Source organism: Dipteris shenzhenensis, chromosome 7 (genome assembly GCF_047967505.1).
Source record: "Dipteris shenzhenensis isolate YYH24624 ecotype China chromosome 7, Dip_SZ_1.0, whole genome shotgun sequence".
NCBI lineage: Eukaryota > Viridiplantae > Streptophyta > Polypodiopsida > Gleicheniales > Dipteridaceae > Dipteris > Dipteris shenzhenensis.
In genome coordinates, this window is record NC_141602.1 from 22,864,259 (window position 1) to 22,876,136 (window position 11,878).

The 11,878-nt window shown below is 40.0% G+C and overlaps 1 pseudogene; it reads left to right on the forward strand.

The window, feature by feature from the left end:
- Window positions 1-1,363: 1,363 nt before the first annotated feature.
- On the forward strand, window positions 1,364-3,276 carry LOC147900115 (putative sugar phosphate/phosphate translocator At3g11320 pseudogene; annotated as a pseudogene).
- The last annotated feature ends 8,602 nt before the right edge of the window (window positions 3,277-11,878 follow it).

The following is an 11,878-nucleotide window of genomic DNA, read 5'->3' on the forward strand; positions in this document are numbered from 1 at the left end:
TTGGCTATGTGCAGAATGGAGAGGGTCCTCAAAAGCATGCCTAGGTGCTAGAAATGGTACCTCCCATTTCAAAGTTGTAGATCTTGGCACTAGTGCATTATTGAGTTTGACCTGTTGTTGCTAGTCATCCTTTAGGTTTTACATGTGCAGAGGGAAGGCAGAGGGATGTAGAATTGTACAGCAATTAACCAGGAGGTGAAAGTCTCCTCAGGGAGAGCACCTCGTAAAAACTCGTGTGACAAAGTTTTCCTAGTAGATCTTGTGTGGGAGGTCCTCGAATCTTGCGCCAGTGCACAACCCGTGCGCCTCCAACCTCGCATTTTTGGGCTTGTGGGCACTGGCTCTAAGTAGCAAAGTGCTTCTTATTCTCACCACAACTAATGAGCTAGCTCGCTCTCTCCCCATAGCCATTGAGCTCTTTTTGGAGCACCTTTTACCCACTCCTTCCTTTTCTACTTCTTTTCTGTTGCCTCTCTCTCTCTCTCCTCTTCCCTTACTCTTTGTTGGACAATTAATGGTAGCCTGCAATATAAGTCATGGACGCCGAGTGGTGTGAACCACAACACCTGGCAAAACATTCATGAACAAGCATTTCTCTCTCCATGGGTGCCAGGTGGTGTGGACTTGCCCTAAACAACAACTTGCTGGTTGTTCTTCACCATAGCCAATGAGCTAGCTCCCTCTCTCACCACATCTAAGCTCTCTCCTGAAGCACCTTCATTTCCATGCCCACCCACTCCTCCCTCTATTACTTCTCATTCCACCGAGCCATTCCTTTTGCATCTCTTTAAGCATTGGTTGTCTTCCCGTTTCTTTCCTATGAATGCCCATTCGTTCCCACATGCCTCACTTGCCTTGTCCATCAGTATGGATCATCCCCATCCGTAAATCCTCCCATGCTAATAGCTAATATAGAAGCAAGTAGCAACTTGCTCTCTCACCATAGCCAATGAGCTTTGAGCACCTTCCAGTGCACACAACAATCCACTAGAGCCTTGAGAACTCAACTCCATGGATGTTCATCCCTTTCGTCTTCTACTTCTCATCATTCCATCCAGCTATGTCTTTTGAGTCTCTCTCTCTCTCTCTCTCTCTCTCTCTCTCACAGAGTAGATAATTGCAACAAATCTCCTAGAGCCATATGCCCATAATGCCAATAACATTCGATAAGGAGTGACTAACAGAATGCACTTTGAGGAAAGACACTCGTTTGAGCCTATCTAGGGGCACCCGCCATGGCTCAACCTGGCAAGCAAGAGTGGGTGGCCACCATGGTAGGGAGGCAGCCGTAGCAGTGTGGGCTAGGGGCATCATCTTGAGCATTTTGGGTGTCTTCGCTCACACACACACACACTCTCTCTCTCCCTCTCTCTCTCGTGGTCTTGGACAAGCCCCCCTTTACTTGGGTTCCTTTTGGAGTGTCCATTTTGTATCCACATGCCTCCTTGTCCTTCCTGTCAGCATTCACAGTATGCTCCCTCATTCAACAACATATCCTCTGTTGCTTCACAGCCTTTTTCCCTAACATAATCCCTTCTTCTTCTTCTTTGTTTTCGCTTGCTTTCACCTTCCAATCCTCCCTTTTCAACAATGCTGAGCGCTATCCATCCATCTTTGCGCAAGGCTTTCCTTTAATCCCTTGCTTCTCCATCCAGTTGTCGCCGCGGCGTTCTTGTTGCGGTAATGCGGAACCTGTCCTGCGGAATCTCCTCTGAACGATAGTGGAAGGCTGAGATCGTGCAGACGCGGGAGTTTTTACGGCCTGAGCAACGGTATTGTGGAAACATTACCTGTGGGATCTCGAGTGAACGATAGCGCAGGGATGAGATCCCGGAGGCCACATCTGTAAGGTGTTCCATTCCCTCGGGAGTCTAAAATCTTTACCCGTCGGCGTATCTCGCATCTGCTTCCCGGATCCAGCTTGCTCGAGCTGCGAAACATGGGGGAAACGCAAACTCAGACTTGGATCAGGCGAGGTAGCAATCCGAAGCTCGAAGCTGAGGTGATCGATATACCGCCAACTCCAACGCACGGGGAAGGGAAATACGCTGCTTTCCCAGTTCCGCCGAACATTTTGACGGCATTCTTTATTGCATCGTGGTACATTTCGAATATCGGGGTCTTGCTTCTCAACAAGTATCTGCTCAGCTTCTATGGATATAAGTATCCAATTTTCTTGACAATGCTCCATATGTGCGCCTGCGCCGTGTATAGCTACGTTGCAATAGCGTGGCTGGAGATTGTGCCAATGCAGTTCATCTTGTCCAAGAAGCAGTTCCTGAAAATCCTTGCTCTGAGCCTGATTTTCTGTTTTTCCGTCGTCAGTGGCAATACATCTCTGCGCTACCTTCCAGTTTCGTTCAACCAAGCAATTGGTGCAACCACCCCTTTCTTCACCGCAATTTTTGCTGTACTGATTACATGGAAGAGAGAATCTACCGTTGTGTATCTGGCCCTCGTTCCAGTCGTTTTGGGGATCGTAGTGGCCAGTAGGAGCGAGCCGTTGTTCCATCTTTTGGGTTTTGTAGTGTGCCTAGGCTCCACGGCTGCTCGAGCACTCAAGTCAGTAGTTCAAGGAATCCTACTGACTTCTGAAGGCGAAAAGCTTCACTCCATGAATCTTCTCTTGTACATGGCACCTATTGCAGCGTTGCTGTTGCTACCGTTTACACTGATCTGGGAAGGAAACGTTCTGGCTGTCACTGTGGAGAAGGCAAGAGATGCCCCTTTCATTCTTCTGTTACTCTTAGGTAACATGACGGTCGCTTATCTTGTGAATCTCACAAATTTTTTGGTCACCAAGCACACCAGCGCGCTGACTTTACAGGTCCTTGGAAATGCGAAGGCTGCAGTCGCTGCTGTGGTTTCTGTTCTAATCTTCCGTAACCCAGTAACGGTAATGGGGATGGCTGGCTTTGTGATCACAATTATTGGAGTGGTGTTGTACAGCGAGGCCAAAAAGAGGTTCAAGCCACTGCATTAGTGTTCTCGACTGAGGGTCGGTCGCGGGTGCTGTGATGTCAGTAAGATCTGCAAAACAGTCTCAGGACCTCAGTGCTGATTTGATTTATTGGTTTGAAGGCCAAGCTGCTCAAGCAATGCAGCTGTCTTCATAGTTGAGCTTGGCAATTATATGATTATTTGTTCATTTTTGACATTCTAAAGAACCTACGGAATGAAAGTGTGAAGTCTATTATTCGTGCATGGTCTTCACGTTTTTTTTGAGGGAAATAGTGTATATATTAATATTGATAGGTTCTGTTGGGAATTGGTGGATGAAATTGTATCTTTCACTGCCGTAGCTTGAAAAAGAGTTGCATGTTAAACATTTAATATAAGCCGTTTCTCTCGAATAATTCTTCCTTCGAAAACACAGATCTCTCCAACCTGCAGGAATCCATTATTGAGACATATGATTCGTTAAGTGCAGAGTCCAACGTTGAGGTTGGACCTTAGAGGCAGATGTGTTCCTTTGTCTTATGAAAGCAATATTATGTTGCAAACAGTTTTTGTGTGGTATGCAGATATGGTCAAATGGCATTTAAGTATTTCAATATGTTTGCGTCTCCCCCTGTGCGTAAGACTTGCCAATAGCACAGGTGGCTTTGGCAATGGTGGCACATGTTTTTCGTAGTGCACAATCAGCAGAGGCGAGCTTGCCAAATATGGGAGTGTCACGGTTCCAAATACCAGTTATGGAGAAATCATCAAATAGTGGTCAGACGTCTGTGTGGGTGTGGATGTTGAGCAGATTGTTTATGCAATGCATTGCATCTGGACTGTGCTGCTGGGCAGGCCTCAGGTTTCAAGATTTTCAAGTAAATCTGTATGCAAACCTCAAGATCGTTTCATAACTCATGAAGAGTGGCATGTGCTCCGCGGACCTCTTTGGAGGGAAGATCTTGTACTGAAGCCCAATTGAAGCATGCACATTGCATTCTTCTCAGACAAGATATTTATATTTTGAAAAGTGTTTGATAGCCATTACGATTTGTGTGTGTAGGGATTTCTTCATGAACCTACAGGGTCGATGACGATATACAGACAATGATTTGTGTGGAAGACGGTATGTTGTGACCTCTCTATCTCAACACTGTCTCCTAGTTTATCCTCCTGTCTTATTTGTCTACTCACCCTTTCTCTTGAAGCTTGGTGCACACCTACCCCTCTCTCTCTCTCTCTCTCTCTCTCTCTCTTAACTGCATAGTGAGATAAGGGCCTGTTTCCACACAGCTCAATGTGGTGGCCAAATGCAGAATTTTGATCTCAACCGTTGGATCAAAATCCTTTCATCATCTTAATCTGATGCCCGCCGAATTTAGCTGCTCGAGCTGCCCGAAATTTGACTCCCAAAGGCCGGAATGGCGAGGGGGGAGTAGCCTGCTCACCATTTTCCAAGTGGGAAAGTAGTCCTTCCCCACTTTCCCTACTCCTTGTGAGTGGGAGGGTGGCTTGACATTTGGGCCACACGCGCAAGGAAGGGTTGGCAAACTCTCTGTATGGAGGTTGCAAACTGACAAGGTAGGGCTGTCTACCTAGGGCATGTGGCCAAACGGTTCCAACAAATTTTTCTAGACTCAACCACACACCCAGATGCTTCAACATGCACCACCCCCCATAAAGGAAAGCTCACATGAGCTGAATGGATGCTCACACCTGCACCCAGATCGTGCCTTTGGGTTGCACAGAAACAAAACCTAAAACATCAAGGACTAGCTAATTTTGAGATGTTCTTAGTGAAATTTTTACTTTATTGTCCTTGCATTGCTCCCTAAGTCAACTTTTCTTAAATTCATGATCGTAATGTCGCCTTAATTCATTCCTCTGTCCATTCACTCTCTTTGGTCTTGCGTGTTTCTTCATGCTCTCTTCTCCTCAATTTCGCTCTCCAATAGGAACAAAGTGCTTTGTCCCCACCACCAACAGCCATACACTCGCATCTATGATGCAATGACATGCACAAAACTTGCTAAGGTCAAAACGGATTAAGAATCACCTCCTTTGTGTAAAGCATTTTCAACCACACAAATTGTTGAGAAAATCAGCCTCATGGGTCGCTTGCCCTATCTTTGCAAGTAGTTGTTTCACCCCTTTCCTGCTACTTCTTCCACCACCTCCTTGAATGCCTCCTGAATAATTAAGCTTAGTAAGTAGGATCTTGGTCTTGCATAAAACTAAAGCCCATGAGCTAAACTAAAGAACTTTTGTTAATAAGCATAATAAGTCCTCCCAATTGAAAACAAGGTGGCAAGGCCAATATGGCCTTGCTTTATAAAGTATATGTGTATGCATTGAATGGAATGGTCTTTCCAAAATGCAAACCTAGTACCTTCAATTCTTTGCTCGTTGGGTAAGTTGCTGCATACATGGTCTAGATGGCTCCCTATGATTGCTACATGTTGATCAACTTTGTTGTCATTTCTCTATCCATTTTGTACTTTGGAAGTGCTCTTGTATTTAATGATTGTATAAGTAATTTGTGAAGTAGGTTTTTATTCATTTTAATATGTTCTATTGTTTTCCATCGAGATGTGCTTCCATCAACAACGAAGTTTTTGGTTTATAGTGGCTCTATGAGGTAAAGATTCTCAATTTCCTTAATACATGATAAAGCCGTGTAAGCGAGTCCATGTGCATGAACTCCTTTGGGTGAGAAAGCTACTTTTCAATGGTTGATCCTTGTAGTTCTAGATGCTGCTACTTTGTATTGAGAATCGTTCAGGTGTTAGACGCCCCTATTTGCACTTCTTTGATGGTTTGATAAATAGATTTCCAATTTTCTTTGCTATTATAAGATGACATAGTCATGAAAACTCCATTTGCTCCATTTACAAGACAATCTTGTTCGCTTATGTTCCCTAAACATATTTTTACTAGCATATTCTCTTTTGTCTCTTTCGTTACATATGCATGAATGTTTTCATGAACCCTATTTTCAACAAAAGAAATAATATCCACATTGTTATAAAATGACACAATCATGAAACTTCCATTTTCTCCATTTACAAGGCTAACTTGTTGGCTTATGTTCCCTAAACATATTTCTAATAGCATATCCTCTTTTATCTATATTATTGTGTGGAGTCCATTTCTAACCCTAGGGTCTTGGAGTAGCTTTGAATTTTTGCATGTTGATTCATAGAAGTGGTCAATTGCTTTTAATGTGGATTTCTTCCCATTTGCTATGTGTATAATTCTTTCATTGTGTTTGATCATTTCCAAGTTTGTGTAAAATGTGCGAAGGTATGCTCATTAGGCACTTCCTGCCAAGTAGTTGTTATTAATGTAGTCTATTTGATTTATTGTGTGAGATCATTTCTAAAGGAGTTTAAAGCATCTACAAAGGAGGTATTATTTTGCCTCATTGTTGTTTGAAGTTCTTAACATTTAGGTTTTGTGTGCCAATTTGTATTGGCCATACTTTCAAGTACTTCATCATTTTCTTAAACACCTACGAGTCTTTTATTGGTTTCGATTGGTAGAAGTCGCCAGATATAATAATGTCTATGTCTCCAAGTATTGTTCTCAACGTATGCATATGCAAGTCTACAAAGTCCATTGTCCTTTTTACCACTAGAGAGGTTTCATCAAATACAAGGAGTTGAACTTGATGACAAAGTTATGTGACGATATCTAGTTTCTCTCTTGGCAAAGATGTGAGGTTCTTGGTATGTGTTGGCAAGTGCAATGCAGAATGTTTTGTACTTCATTTATGTTGTAGGGTACTTTAGCTGTGTATGCAAGCATGAGGGCTATTCGAATTTCTATATCTATGTCCATAATATCATGGTTGTAATGTGTGAGCAACCCTTGCACAATAAGCAATAGAAGGGATGCTTTCCCTATTCTAGCTCCACCTGTGAAAAATAAATACTTTTTTTTGGAGGGTTGGATACATTTTTGCCACATTAAACACTTATTTTATTAATTTTGGACTCATATGTCTACTTTTGGACTATTCCTTAAAATCCTTCCCAAATGAAAAGTTTACTTTATGAAAATATCATTTGAGAATCAAAAGTTTACTTTCTGGCACTGTCATTTTCACATAATACATTTCAAAATATCTCTCTACAATGTTGCACTAATAATGCAAAAACTACTATTAAATCCTATATTTGTATTTCTTGTTTATAAGAATCATATCCTTAAATTAAAAAATCCGAGTTATTAGTTTAAATCCATGAAAAACCATACTATTGAGGATTCATAAAATTTAAAAAATGTATACACAAGAGACCTGCAAGACTCTTTTTACTTTCAATGCATAAAACTATAACACTCTTAAATATTCAAGAAATTAAAAGATTTATATAGACATGAGACATGATGGAGGCCTCTTTTGTACTCCAAAAAATAGCAATAGCTATGCTTGCAATTTTACATTATCATAAGTTTTACAATAAATATTGCTTTGGATGAATCTTTGTACAAAGGATCTGTTATGGCATTTTCAATAATTTATTTTTTCCTTTACAGTGAGTTTAGTACAAATGGGTGATCCAAAACTTTGCTTGTTTGAATGCCCTTTTCTATCATCACAAAAATGAGCGATCCAAACATTTGCTTGTTTAGAATGTCCTTTCTATCATCACTTGTCACTTGGGTACCATCTTCATTCACTCTCATCTGACCACCACCACCACCTTCACTCTTTCTCGATATTTAAATGGTGTTATCATGGGCATTCTTCATTTGCCCTATCTCCTTCTACTTCCTCCTGGGCGAGCATCTTTATGAACTCTGTAATGTGCGAAATAATTGGTTGCGATAATTTTATTTTGTCTTCTACATCATACCCCATGTGTTTCTTTGTTTTCTTTGACCTTGATTTCCAAGATACTATGATCGTCTCTGTGTAAAGTCTTGAAATTGCATCATGGTTTGGGACCAATTCCTTTTTTAGACAACTACTATATACAATGTATTGTTATCCTGGTTCTCCTTCCTACCCCTTGGCTCATACCATACCGCTATAAATGTTGTAGCTCTCCCCTGGTCATATATGCTCACGTCAATTACTTTTGCAATCCAAAACTTGACGTTCTCATGTTCATCATCCAATGGTCAAACTGCAACAAAACAATGGACGTCTATGTCTATTTGTGGCATAAACTCTCTCTTCTTGGGTCCACAATATGGAAGTGGAAGCAGCGATTCAAACTCATTTTCAAAGAGACCACATGCTGGGTGCAAATCGTTACCAACATTTGGCCAAAATAAAGGCCGTTCTGCCTTAATATCATCTTCTCACATTTTTGCAAAGTCCTTTATCAATTGGTAGGTCTTCCTAATTACAAGAGTAGTGTGTTCCTTCCAAGAGGGCTTCCAATCAAGAAATCTTCAGAGCATTTCCTCTTTGTATGTAATAAAAGCTTTTAAGCCTTCTATTTCATCTTTGGATTTCTCGCTAAATTCTTTTATAGGAGCCCATGTTGGATGCATTTCTTTGCTCGGGATTAAAGTTAAGAGAGAGTAAGATCCTTCAGGTTCCCATTTTGTATCAAGAGAATAGTGTTGCCACTATATCACTGGTTTTTCATCCTTTAAGAAAAAGTGAAAATAGTGTGGAGTGCTATGACCTATCAGAGCATCACCACCTTTTTGTATGAAAGGTAGAAAAAGCTCTTCCAATCATACATCCTCTCAACCATTGAGCATACTATTCCTTCCTTACAGCCACTAACTTGCCTCCCACATTTTCTTATCAAGTCATCCATTGTCTCCATGTCCTTGTGTTTTAGTTCTCTTGAAACCGTGCTAAATACTTGATCGATATCCTCATGTGTGTGCCCAACCAACAAAAACCCAACTTCAATCTCATTGAAGATTCTATGAGTGATTAGCATTGAACAAAATGCAAAGAAGAGTACATTCTTATTCTCTCGTCCACAATTGTCTGCTAGTACTCTCAAAGTTGCTGGTAGGCAACCTTTTTCTGCATGTACATTGTGAATTGCTTCCATAACGAATGTTACAACTTGATTGCTATCACGTAGATGCAAGGAATCAATTCGTATGTCTGCAAAAAACTTAAGTCGATGCACTAACACTCCACATAGATGTGTCTTTAAAAAGTATTTTCCTTGTAGCTTAGGTGGAGTGTTAATGAATTGAGGTAATGTTGTTGTATTTTGATCCATACCATCTACAATAACGCACATATACTCATTTGGGTGAGAAATAGCTTGCTTCTTCCAAAATGCATATTTTATTCTAGAATGTCGAACAAGTCCATGATGAAATTCTCTCTTTTTTTTGTAAGCTTCTTTTTGTTTTGGAGATGTTGCACTCTCAAGTGCTCACTTTAGATCATCACAGTCGTTGCACTGACATTTTTTGCCTCTTTGGGATTTTAACATGTCCAAAGCTTTTTTTCCAAAGAGTATACAAAGTTTGAAAAGATGCCGGTGCATGCCCTCTTTGCCTCTGTGTTTCTCCAATAGAGTTAAATACTTCTTTTTAAGCCAAACCTATCGGAAGATGCATTTCTGATAGATGGGATTGTAGTAAAGCATTTTCATAAATGTAATCTTTCAAAATTGCTATTGCCACAACCGTTGAGGCTCTTGTTTTGGGCCTTCCCGTGTTTCCATGAATGTTGAACTTAACTCCATACTTTGTTTTATTAGCCAAATTCCAATATGTGCCATGTGATATTCCTATAATAATGCGATATGCATTATTGAAAACACTTTTTTTTTAATAAGAGGCCTTATCTATTGTCCTGAACTTCGCCTTCTCTTATCATTTACAAAAAAGCAAGATAGTCTCGTGAGTAAGTATTCATTTCTTCTGCTCCCTTTCCTTTGCCAGACATGTTCTCTATAGCCCTTGATGTCATGTAAGTTAATGGATCGCATACATCTACGCTTACATCATGTAGATTGCATTGCTTTTAGCATAACATCTTCATTCATTACTCTTATTCTCTTTGGTTGCTTTTTTGGATCTGCCTAGACTCACTGTCGTTTCATGCATCTGTATGTCCATTTTGGGACCTTTTGTACTTCTTATTTGGATTTGTGCAGTTCTCCTTGTAAGATTTATTTGTCACGTTGTTTTCTATGTTGCATTCTTGATCTTATCACTCTGACAGTCAAATACTGAATAGTCCTTTGTTGATGTCATCCTTGCTTTTGATACATTTGTCAAACCATTTGTAACATTAACTATTTCACAATCAAAGTCAAATCCTGAATAGTCCTTTGTTGATATCATCCCTACTTTTGATACAATCGTAGAACCACTTGTCACAGTGGCATTAGAGTGTCCAAAATGATCTTCAAACTCATCTATTACAGAGAGAACATCACTCATTGATGCACTTTCTATGGATTTCATAACTCCATAGTGAGTGGCAATAGAGTGTCCAGAATGATCTTCAAACTCATCTATTTTTGAGAGAACATCACTCATTGACGTACTTTCTATGGATTTCATAACTCCATAGTCTTGAAACTTCTCTACTCCAGAGAGAACATCACTCATTATATCATCGTGCATGATTTCCATAATTCCATAGTTACTTGGTTTGACTCCAAGAACTTTATCAGTATCCATGAAGCCATCCATGCTTAAAAAGATATCACTTTTGACATCTTTGCTCAAGTTCTCAATGTGCATGAACTCATCCACTCCAAATAAGGCATCACTTGTGAAATATTTTTCTTTCTCGGTATCAATGAACTCATCGACTCCTGATAAGACATCAATGCTATAGTTGAGTGCATTGGAATCATCCATCTTTGAAGGAATAGAGCTTGGTACATTGGCATATTCTTTCAATTCTTTGATGTTGTAGTATACATTATGTTTATCATTAAAAACCACATGCCAAGTCTTTCCAATATTTACAAATTGTATGCTCCATCTCAAATCCTTACCTACCTCATAGTAGGGACCATCCAATGAGATTGAGTTATCATCCATACCATCATTAGTAACTTTTTGAATTCTTATATGCGCAAATGTCCAGTGTTCCACTTGTTTAAATCCCAAGACTTGACCTTCTACTACATTCTTATTTGCAAATGATAACATTTGTAAAATATCTCCCTTTCTAAAATCCAAAGATATGCACTTTGTATTCCTGATGACATGTGTTGGATAAGTCTCATCTTTGTCCCATGCAATAAATGCTTTGTTGGAAGTATTACAGGGCATAGCATCTCCAAGGATTTCCATATCCCCACACTTATGCTTTAGCTCAACATGTGCACTAAGAATCCTTGATACGATAATCGCCACCTTATCTTCGCCAAGTCTTCTAAAGTGACAAATAGAATTTGGATCACTTTCATGGATTGTAGCAAATGCAACTACTTCTCTTTTGCAACATAAAATCACCTCCATCCCCGGAACAAATTTTGTAGCCATCTCCTTTGTGAGTTTCCTTTGCAAACAAGCTGTAACAACCATTATAAAGAACATTAGTCTTTTCTCAATAATCTACTTTATTAATTATTTAGAAATCTAGATCTTGTTTAAAAAATTAATTAAACCCTAAACCCTAACCCTCCATCCCCAAACCCTAAACCCTAATTCAAGCCCTTGAAACCATAAACCCTAGTCCCTAAACCCTAAATCTTAAATTCCAACCCCTAATTTCTAAACCCTAAACCTTAATTTTAGCCCTCAAAATGCTAAATTCTATACCCTAATCCCTAATTCCTAAACCCTAACCCTTAAACCCTAAGCCCTAAATCCTAAACCCAAATCCTCCTAAACCTAAATCCTAAACCCCTAAATCCTAATCCGTAAACCCTAACCCCTAATCCCTAATCCCAAAATCCTAATTCCTAAAACCTAACCCTTAAACCCTAATCCCTAAACCTAAATCCTAAACCCCTAAATCCTAATCCATTAATCCTAACCC